General features: G+C 36.5%; 1 non-coding gene across 1 annotated transcript; it reads right to left on the bottom strand.

The window, feature by feature from the left end:
- Window positions 1–9,454: 9,454 nt before the first annotated feature.
- LOC133820423 (small nucleolar RNA R71) lies at window positions 9,455–9,561 on the bottom strand. The gene has a single exon (XR_009886833.1). It is a non-coding gene; the product is annotated as a small nucleolar RNA R71 (small nucleolar RNA).
- Between the last annotated feature and the right edge of the window lie 2,490 nt (window positions 9,562–12,051).

The following is a 12,051-nucleotide window of genomic DNA, read 5'->3' as shown; positions in this document are numbered from 1 at the left end:
TTGGAGGAAGACATGTTAGCACGGTATCCGAAATTGTTTGGTAAGTAAGTAAGTAGTAGTAGTAGTAGTAGTAGCAGTAGTAGTAGTAGTAGTAGTAGTAGTAGTAGTAGTAGTAGCAGTAGCAGTAGCAGTAGCAGTAGCAGTAGCAGTAGCAGTAGCAGTAGCAGTAGCAGTAGCAGTAGCAGTAGCAGTAGCAGTAGCAGTAGCAGTAGCAGTAGCAGGAGCAGCAACAACAGCAGCAGAAGCAGAAGCAGAAGCAGTAGCAGTAGCAGTAGTTGTAGTAGCAGTAGTAGCAGCAGTAGTAGTAGCAGTAGCAGGAGCTACAATAGCATTAGTAGTGGTGTAGTAGCAGTAGTAGCAGTAGTAGCAGCAATAGCAGTAGTAGTGGCAGTACCAGCAGGGACTTGATTGAACACTCGTAGCAACACCTATAGATTTTATAAGTTTAACCTATAGTTTAATATAGCTGATTATAAAGATGTCATCTATTATGCTATAAGGTTTAGATAGAACTAATAAGATAGCAGCAGTAGCATCAGTAACAGTAGTAGTAGTAAGCAGGGACTTGATTGAACACTCGTAGCAACACCTATAGATTTTATAAGTTTAACTTATAGTTTAAGAATATTAATTATAACATAAGGTTGTATTAATATAGCTGATTATAAAGACGTCATTTATTATACTATAAGGTTTAGATAGAACTAATAAGATCATGACACTTGTTGTGTGCATGATTATTAAGGATTATGTATTTTGATGAATAGTTTAATTAAAAAGAAAGATCTAGAAGCTCTAGAATCTTCCAGAAGCTGTTAGGATCGTATTATGACTTAGTCAAAGTTGTTTATCCAATTCAAATTAAGCTGATAAAGTGCAATTACGTGTCTAATATTTCAACGTATGCCGATATATCGCAGCTATAGGGGCGATATATCGCCACACGGGAGATACAAAAAACACATCGATTTTGCACGATCGAAACGACGATCACTTAGGACATAAAGACCAGGCGATATATCGCCTAGGGTGGGTGATATATTTCCCCTCGGACCATAATTTCAAACGTCGTAGAATCCGAGCTTGAATCATCCCTTAACCTCTTGACTTGCCTCAGAACATTTTTGAACGAGTCTTAAGCACCTGTTGAACGAATATTCAAATATTTTTCAATTAATATTCATTATTTTATTCAAGCTAAAAGGAGATATTTTCACTCCTTGAACTCTATAAATAGGACCTATACCCAGCCATTTTTTATCATTTTTTAAGCTATGTTCACAACCTTCAAGTTGCTAGAATTACTATAGAGTGATACACTTGGGTTTGGGATAAAAGATTTATTATCTTAAGCTTTATGAACACTTGGGAAGTGATATATAGTGTGTTTTCAATGTCGAGGTCTACATCAGTTCTATTACATCCAAACGTATTTAAGTTCTTTGAACTTAAGGTTTTTTTTCAGAGTGTTCCAAATCCCGTCCTTGTTTTCAAATATCCCGATGTCGGTAAGGAAAATAGAATAGTTTTTGTATGCCTATATGTTATGATATGTTTATGTTATATGTTATGATATATATATATATATATGAATATGTCTTGTAGTCTTTGGGGCTCATAGTTGCTTAGCTAGCAAACCTCAATGTATTTTGAGGTTCATAGTTAATTAGCTAGTAAACCCCAATGTTTTTATGTTGCTTGGGGCTCATAGTTGCTTAGCTAGCAAACCTCAATGTATTTTGAGGTTCATAGTTAATTAGCTAGTAAACCCCAATGTTTTTATGTTGCTTGGGGCTCATAGTTGCTTAGCTAGCAACCCTTAATGTATTTTGAGGCTCATAGGCTTAGCTAGTAAACCCCAATGTTTACCATGGACATGCGTTAGAGTTGTGATATATGTTTTATAGTATATGTTTTTGATACAGTCTTATGTTTATGTTTTATGTTATATGATTGATTAGTAGATTTTCCTTGCTGGGCATTAGGCTCACTCCTTATTTTTAATGTGATGCAGGAAAATAGATATGGAGGCGGAAGGATTCCTGGTAGCTTGGCTTGTGTATTGTAATGACCCATCTACTCTAGACTTTGGACCATTAACGAAAACTATACATAGACACTAATTTTTAATAAACTTACAAGTGAAATAATCATTACTTCATTAAAACTTGTAAAACAAATATTAAACTTACATAAAATTTAAAGTAGGATATGAGATCCCATTGTTTTAAAAGAAAACATAACGTAATTGTGAATAAATGAATTACATAATAAAGTGCGGAAAATACATATAAAACCATAATTAAAGAGACTTCATCCTCGAATCGAACACTCGGTCCTTTGACTCCATTCCGCCTCAATACACATCCCCAAGCTTCCAAGAACCTTTCCCGATATCAAAACTATTTTCCTGCACATAAAAAAACATAAAGGAGTGAGCCTAATGCCCAGCAAGGAAAATCTAACACATAAACCATAAACATAAAATTCATAATGCAACATAAAACATATCATAAACATATGTTACACGTACTATAATGGCCATTATTACTTGGGGTCCCATAAACAAACAAGTCATATGCCCATTAGATTTGTGGGGCTTGCTAGCTAAGCAAGTCATATGCCCATAAATTTATTGGGGCTTGTTAGTTGTACAGGTCATATGCCCAAGTCTACAAACATACATAACATCACATAAATCATAGGTTATCATAACACATAAATTATAAGATAACACATAACATAACATATAGAATCCTATCCTATTTTCCTTACCAAAAATACCGGGATATGAGAACAGATTTGGGACTTTGGAACACTCCTAAAAACCATAAATGGAAGGGTGAGTATACTAAAGAGAATGAGATGAAGTGAATGGACGAACTATACCATCAAGAATATACTTACCAAAAACCTTATGTTCAAGATCTTAGATTTCCTATCCAATAATAAAGAATAAAGTTAGGGTGCTGAGTAGAAAACTATAAGAACTTAAAGAAAACAATACCAAAATGAACTAGAGTTTGGAATACCTTGAATGCTTTTATGACCAATCTAAACCTTGAACCGAAATGTGCTATAAACCTTACTTCCCAAGTGTTTGGTAAGCTTATAATCCCCAACCCAAGTGTTTACACTCTCAAAAATAACATAGCAGCTTGCAGCCTCTGAACTTAGCTTGATGAATGAATAAATGGCTGCGTACTAGGTCCTATTTATAGAGTTCAAGAATGAAAATATCTTCATTTAACTTGAATAAAATAATGGCTTTTTAAGTGAAAAATATTTGAAATATCGTTCAGCAGAGGCTGAAGACTCGGTCAGAAAGATGCTAGACTTATCAAGAGATTAAAGATTAAAATGGGAATGTTTTCAAAAATATTCAAAAGTATGCTAAGGGAGCCGATATATCGCCCCTTGTAGGCGATATATCGCCTGGGCCAGCATGCCCGAGGCTTGTCGAGGTGCTTGTGCGAAGTTACGTGTTTTTCGTATCCCCGTTCTGCGATATATCGCCCCCTATAGCTGCGATATATCGGCATACGCTGAATATTTAAACACGAAATTGCACATTTTAAGCTTAATTTGAATTTGAATTGAGTAAACAGCCTTGACTAAGTCCTCTAACGTTTTCAAAGCTGCTGACAGACCCTAGGATATTCAAATATTACTCTTAATAAACTTATTCCTCAAAAATACTTAATTATCATTAAACATACACATGACAAGTGTTACTTTCTTATTGGGTCTATCTAAACCTTATAATATAATAAATATCACCATCAATATCAGTCATATTAATCAAACCTTAGGTTAAAATTAATATTCTTAAACTATAAGTTAAACTTAGAAAATCTACAAGTGTTACTATGAGTTTCTAAATAAATCTCGGTCTGAACCAAAGTCCATAGTCATAAAAATACTACTACTATTACTATTATACTACTATCTAACTAGCTAAGTAAAGTTCTTGGACTCTACATGTATTAAAGATGAAGGGATTCAATGGACTGCGTGACGATTCGAGGACGGCATTATTTTTAGTTTCTTAAAATTATGTCTTTATGTATTTTCTGCATTTAGCTTTGTAAACAACTTCATTTAATTTAAAGTTATGTTTTATTTTAAAATAATGGGATCCCGTATCGCTCATTTATGAATTTCAACAATTACTTTGGAGTTTTTAATAAAGTTATGAATATTCCTTATGTATGTTTTCTAAAAAATAGTGGCTATGTCTAGTAGTTTTAATGGTCCAAGGTCTTAGAAGTAGTTGGGTCATTACAGGAATATGGGTTTAGAAGGTTTAACTGAAGAAAATAAAGAAGTGGGGGTTAAGTGTATAAGAAGGTAAACATAGGGGGGGGGGGGGTATAAGAAGGTATAAGAAGTGGCGAAATAAAGATGTGGGTGCAAGTGGGTTTTTTGGAGGAAATATCATATTGATGATAAAAACAAACCTTCAATGTTAGATGAGGAGCTAGAGGTTTAAAGAAAAGGAAGGAATCGATTACTTTGATATGTATGCACCGGTTGCTAGGACAACCACTATAAGTGTACTATTTTCCTTATCATCAATATATAACCTTTATGTTCATCAAATGGATGTCATCCAAATGACATCCCTAAATGGAGATCTCAATGAGGAGATCTATATGGAACAACCGGAGAGTTTTTTTTCTAAAGAGAAATGAACTTAAAGTGTGTAGGCTTGTTAAATCATTATATGGTTTAAAACAAGCATCGAAGCAATGGCATGAGAAGTTTGATAAAGCTATTGTTTCGAATGGGTTTAGACACAATAATGTGGACAAGTGCTTAAACTCTAAGCCTTGTGATGGCTATGTCATCTTGGTGTGTCTATATATTGATGATTGTTGATTTTGAGTAATGAGATGAGAGGCGTAATAGAAATGAAGAGGTTTCTATCTTCCACTTTCTAGATGAAGGACATTTGAGAGGTCAATACCTACTTTGGTATAAAAGATAGAAGAAATAGTGAGGGTTATGCCTTAAGTCAATCTCACCTTGTTGAGAAAGTTCTTGAAAATTTTAGTCATCTCAAAATAAAAGAGGCAAATACACCATTTGATTCAAGCATAAAAAATGAAAAGAACAATGGTAAATCGGTCAGTTCACTAAGTAGGTTTACTAGAAATTCAAGTATCAAACATTTTAAGGCAATTGAGAGAATTCTAGGGCACCTAGAGAGGACTAAAAAGCTAGATCACCAATGTTTTCTAAGATACTTGAAGGATACTCTAATGCAAGTTAGATATCGAATGTGGGAGACAATCTCTCCACCATCGGTTGGGTGTTATGCTCAAAAGAGGAGCGGTTTCTTGGGGCCCAAAGAAACAAACATATATTTCACTCTACCATGGAGAATGAGTTTATAGCTCTAGCGACAAATGGAAAAGAGGCCAAGTAGCTTAGGGATTTCATGAGAAATATCCCAATGGTGATAAACAAGCCACATTAGCAAAAGCTTATAATGGCATATGTATAATGAGAAGTATAGATATATAAGTCTAAGACATGAGTATGTGAGACAATTAATTCGATGAGGAATCATATCAATCTTATAAGTTAAGACTAATGATGAGAAGTCTAGACTAATGATGATGCCTACACTATAAATGTAGCGTTCCAAATTTGCTAATAAGGCTAGGGCCTTGATTAGCATGCTGGGAGGGCAATAATTAATTTAATTATGCTAATATGTGAATTTAATGATTATGTGCCTAGAAATTCATGTTTAGGTAAATTAAATATACATGTGGGCCCCATCTGGTTAATAGGGCATATATGTAATTTTAGCCCATTGAGGGCATAATTGTGATATATGTGTATATTGTGATCGATACCACGGGTGAGTGGTGATATATCTTTGATGCACGATCCGAGACGGTCCCAGGGAGCAGTTTAGTTAAATTGTCACAATGAGGTCGAATACCCAGCTCGGGAGGAGCCTAGGGGTATTTTGGGAACACAGTTGGTGTTCAAGATTTATCAGGTAACAGGTAGTAATTTAGCAAATATTTGGACATGTCGGGATTAAATGGGGATTTATAGGAATACTCGAGGATGTAGCGGGATGTATCATATGATGAAATTTCCCTTGGTGTCACTTGAGGATTAAGATAGACTTAATGGGCATTTCAAACTTTTTGGCTAAGGGATAGGCTTAAGCACTTAGGCTACTGAGACTCTAGAAGGGGTTAGAAGGAAACAGAAGGGGTTAGGCTGCTAAGACTCTCTCTCTCTCTCTCACACACACACACACACACATTCAGCTCTCTCTCCCTCTTTATGGTGCTTAAATATTTTTGAAGAAACTTGAGGATCCTAAAATAATGAAGTGAAGGATTGAAGCTTACTGTGGTTGGGGTTAGCTCAAAGTTAAACATATCTCAGAGGTAAGGGACTAAGCTTAATTTATTCTGTATAATCCTGCTGAATTGTGCTAGAATTATAGGTTTGCATGTGAAAATGGATTCTAGGATTGTTTTTGGGTGTTTGATGAGTGTATGGAGTTGTTTATGGAATGGTTGTGATGTTTAGGCTATGTGAATAAGGATTCTAGGCTTAATTCTGGGTTCATTTGGTGTTTGGGGTATGAAATTGGGATTTAGGCTCGAGGAAAAACATAGAAAAGAGCTTGAATTTCTAGGTTTAGGGGCTCGGGCCGCGGCACTGTTCTTCAAGCGTCATAGCCCATGTGCTCAAAGGGGTTGGAGAAGCCTCTGGTATACCCAGGCACCGCGACCCTAGGGGAGCATGCCTCGGCCCGTGTCCCTCAACAGAGAGAGATCTGCTCTCTGACCTATGGGCGTGCCGCAACTCAAAATGGAAAGAAATGGGAAATTAAGGTTTTAAGCTCGGGAATTCGAATGTTAAGGCTCGGGAAGGATTCTACTACCTAGTTTAGTAGAATCCAAGGTCCCGGAGGCTAGATTAATATTCCAAATTGATTCCTAGAGTTGTTTTATTTTTGAGTCTTTGTGTTGTCGGTTATGTCTGTTATAGTTGTGTGGTGTGTTATGTCTCCTTAAATTGTTATTTTGTGAGTGTGTCTTGTGTTGAGTTGGATTTCTTTGTTTCTTTTCTTTTCTTTTAGAGTCATCACTTGAGGCGAGCAATGGTTTAAGTTTGGGGGTGTGATAACTCTATATTTTAGAGTTATTAATTGAGCTCTTAAACTTAAAAATTTAAGTGAAATAGAGTATTTGTGTTATTATTGTGTGGTTTTAGTCATTTTGTCTTTTAATTTTGTTTGTGTATTTTTTTTTAATTAATGATAACTCTTGTGGAAAATAATGAGATTATGTTCTAAAAATGTGGTATCTATTTTGAAGGCAAAAAGAAAATGTGCTTGGAAAGCTTAGTGAAGCATGTGCAAGGAAATCATTTTGGACCTGAAATTCTGGCACTTTGTTGTAGCATCAGTCAACTTTGCTGCAGCAAAGTGTGGGCAGCCAGCAACATAAAGTTTGCACACTTGGCATGTGAATAAATGAGGTGGAGAGACTTTAATAGTGGGAGGATGAGGTGGAAAGGAGCTGAAAAAGTCTAAAAAGGAGAGTGGTCCCCACGTGTAGAGAGAGAAAGAGAGGGTTTATACCCTTTTTGAGCCCAAAAAGAGAAGATATCTTGTCCAAGAAACCAACCCAGCCGCCCATCACCATTGAAAGAGTTTTCTGCACCTTTGGAGCTGAAACATCAAGAAAAAAAGAAGAGGTAAACCAAGGAGGAGGAAGCTAGAAGAAGAATAAAAGTTAGAAGACAAAGAATAGAAGATCTCTATCATTTTGGCTTGTCTTTCTAAACTCTCTTTTCCTATAATATTCTTTTTTTCATCTTGAACTTTTGAGATAATGTTGAATATATATTGTGGTGATCTGGGTATTTTGATTATGAGCTAATTTGTTTGTGTTAGGGATATTGATGAACCTTAATTTGTAATTAACCCCAAGGTGTTGAATGTTTTATGCAATTTTTCTCCTGTTCATTTGAGCTATATTTATTATGCAAACTCTTGCTTGAGAATGATCACCTTAGGTGACAAACAAGCTACTTTTAATTCTGGAAGGGTTAAAATTAGTGGAAATGCTTGATTGATGCATGTTGATAATTTTGTTATTGATTAATGGATAACTTGGGGATATTTTATTCACCTTGAAAACTTGAAGGATTGATGCTTGAATTTATGTTCTTGAAATTAAATTTAGCATATGAGTATGTGAATTTAATTGATGAACTTTAACATGAGCATTTGGAAAAATGGAATGTGCATTAAATTGAAAATCCTAGTTACAAGAGAACTTTGCTATGAACTTTGTTGCAACATCATGGGAAAATTTATAAATTAGGGGGATTTGATATGCCTAACTTTTATCATAATATTAATCACAATTTGTCATTTTCTGGCTTAGTGTTAAAGACTTCTTTTAATTCTCTTGTTTAGTTTTTTTTAGTTCAATTAATTAAATAATAAAAAAAATTAATTGTACCCCAAATTGTTTGGTGTTGATTTTTTTTACAATAATTTCTGGGCAATCCTTGAGGAGACGATAAAAATTACTTTCATTATATTACTTGTTTTGACGATTGTGTATACTTGCACACACTTAGGAAAATTTGTAACAAGTTTTTGGCGTCGTTGCCGTGGATTTCTTAAAGTCAATTATTGTAAAGTTAATTATATTGCAATTTTGTTTAATTTTTCTTTTGTGCTAACTTGGGTGATTCTCGTGAAAAATTCAGGTTTACATAGTGTATGAGCGAGAATCAAGACCCTGAACTACTTCCCATTGATCCAAAAATTGAGCCTACATTTAGAAGAAGGGGAAAGATACAAAAATCAAAAAGGGAAGTAGTAGTGATGGATGATGAGCAAAGGGCTCAACAGGGAGCCGCTCAGAGGGCCGCAAATCTATCAGGAGTTGCTCAAGGGGCGAAAAATCTAGCAGGTGCCGCTCATGTTCCACTAGTAAATCTAGCAGGAGCTGCTCAAGATCGAGTAACTCAAGGGGGAGTAGCTGCCAATAATGTTCAAAATGCAGTTATTGTGGCTGATGACAGAGATCTTGCTATCAGGAAATATGCTCTCCCCCTCTTCAATGAGCTCAATTTGGGCATCGTTAGACTAGAAATTCAGGTAGCACAGTTTGAATTGAAGCCAGTCATATTCCAGATGCTTCAAACTGTGGGCCAATTTAGTGAGATGCCAACAGAGGATCCTCACCTTCACCTTCGCTTGTTCATTGAAGTGAGTGACTCTTTCAAGCTGCCCAGAGTGACTGAGGATGCACTAAGACTAAAGTTTTTCCCATACTCCTTGAGAGACAGAGCTAGAGCTTGGTTAAACTCTTTGCCAAATGATTCTATGAGTACTTGGCAAGAGTTGGCTGAGCGGTTTTTGATGAAGTAATTTCCTCCCACTAAAAATGCCAAGCTCGGAAATGAGATTACTTCATTTCAACAACTTAATGAAGAATCTTTATATGATGCATGGGAGCAGTTTAAGGAGTTTTTGCGCAAATGCCCTCACCATGACATTCCACATTGCATCCAGATGGAGACCTTCTATAACGGTCTCAACGCTCATGCTAGAATGGTGGTTGATGCTTCAACAAACGGGGCTTTTCTTGCTAAGTCCTATAATGAGGCATATGAAATCCTTGAGAGAATATCCAACAACAACTATCAGTGGCCCACTTCTAGATTGTCTGCAGGTAGAAAGGTGGCTGGTATTCATGATGTAGATGCCATCACTTCTTTGGCAGCCCAAGTGTCCTCGATTTCTAATATGCTCAAGACAATGAATATGGGGATGAATCAATCAATGTGGAAGCCTATGGGTACACAAATGGGGCAAATGGAGAGAATTTCTTGTGTGTATTGCGGTGAGGGTCATACTTTTGACAACTGTCCTTCCAATCCAGCGGATGTGTGTTACATGGGGAACCTAAATAAGAATGGTCCTTATTCTAATTCATAAAACCCATCATGGAGGCAACATCCCAATTTTTCATGGATTAATCAAGTATTTGGCCCTAGCAATCCTTCTATGCCTCTAAGACCAAATTTTCCACCGGGTTACACCCCACAAGCACCCCAACAAAGGCCACAACAAGCAATGCAATCTAGCTCTCTTGAGAACATGTTGAAGGAATATATAGTGAAGAATGAAGCCATGATTCAAAGCCAAGCAACTTCATTGAGGAACTTAGAAAAGCAAGTTGGGCAACTAGCTAATGAGCTTAGAAATAGACCCCATGGTACACTTCCAAGTGATACCGAGAATCCATGGAATGTGGGCAAGGAACATTGTAAAGCCGTCACTTTGAGGAGTGGAAAAGAGTTGGTGTAACGACCCAAATTTACTAATAAGGCTTAAGGGCCTTGATTAGTGTGCCGAGAGGGCATAACTGGAGTATATGTGATTTAATGATTAAAATCATGTTATATGATCTTTTGAATATCTGTGATGCATGATTATGTGTATTAGTATGCATGTAGGCCCTGATTAGGTTAGAAGGGCATAATCGTAATTTTGGCCCGCTGAGGGCATAACTGTATATATATGTGATAAATTGTTAAGACCACATTATTATGTGGCTATATTTGTAATATGTGACTCGAGACGATCCTAGTGAACGGTTCAACCAAAAAGTCATGGCGGGGATTTATACCCGGCTCGGGATGAGCCTGGGGGTAGTTCTTGGAATTTAGAGAATACATTGGAGTCTATTTCGATGATGGGGAATATAATTGGTGATTATTTAGGTGTCGGGAAGTAAGCAGTAAATATTAGAGACACTCGAGGAATTAGCGGGAATTGGGAATAAATGACCAGAATGCCCTTGGATGGATTAAAGGCTTAAATTTTAATGGGAGGGTATTGTGGTCATTTGGCTTACAAGGGATAAGAGTTAAGTGTTGTTTTGGCTTTATGCCTTAGTGGGAAGTCTAGAATCTGAAGGAAGTTAAAGAAAAGAAGAAGAAAAAGAAAGAAGGAAAACCGGGGTCATCTCTTCTCCCATTCGGTTTAGGTTTCTTCCTCATTTCTTCAAGGAGTTTTGAGCTAAAATGTAGGAAGAGTCTGGGCAGGAGCTTGAGGCTAGGGTTCTTCGTCTGGCTTGTGGAATTAGCAAGAAGTTAGCAAGAGAATTCCATCCATTTGAGGTAAGGTCTAAGGTTGTTTTTTTTTCTTTTCAGTTTCTAGTTCTTAGTATTAATATGGATTCTGAGATCAGCTTTGATGGGGAATTCTAGGGAATTGAGGCTGAAGCTTTGAGGACGTGAAGGCTAAGCTAGTGTGGAGGATAACCTAGGTTTAGCTCATCCATCAAAGGTAAGAAACTCTAGCTTCAAGCTTTGTGATTTCTATGGTTTTTCTGAGATTTTGAGCTTTAGGTTCAGCCATGGTGGATTTTGTGTTTTGGGGTGCATGTGATTGAATTTCTTGTGGTTGGGACTTATAGGATGAATTGAGGATGTTGGGAGGCTTGTTTTGAAGTTTGGTTGACCCTAGTTATCATATGTGAATTGATTACTGATATGAGGGTGCGGCCTAAGGCGTTAACCCTAGTTATCATATGTGAATTGATTACTAATATGAAATGATATACTTTGTATGTTGAATACTTGATTAACATGAATGCTTAGACTGTTGAGCACATGCTTATGCGGTATGAGTTATCTGATTGTCTGTTGAATGATTATGCTTTGTTATTGTGTTTTCTTGCTGGGCCTTGGCTCACAGGTGCTACGTGGTGCAGGTAAAGGCAAAGGCATGTTGGACCAACCCTGAGATGGAGAGCTGCGGGGTTGAATGTACATAGTTAGCTGATCGGCTGCCACGACCGAGGAGTGGAACAGGACAAGAAAAGCCTATTTGTCTGTTTTGCCTTAGAGTGGCTAGCAACTGTATTTAAATCTTAATTCTTTTGTAGAGGGTCTTAAAAATATTACTTTTGGGATCCCATGTAAAAAGAAAATGTTTATTTATAAGAAATGAAGCTTTTGAGACCAAAATCTTTTAAC

The sequence above is a fragment of the Humulus lupulus genome, chromosome 2 (assembly GCF_963169125.1).
Source record: "Humulus lupulus chromosome 2, drHumLupu1.1, whole genome shotgun sequence".
NCBI lineage: Eukaryota > Viridiplantae > Streptophyta > Magnoliopsida > Rosales > Cannabaceae > Humulus > Humulus lupulus.
Note: the sequence above shows the minus strand (reverse complement) of the source record. Positions and strands in the feature narration are given on the sequence as shown.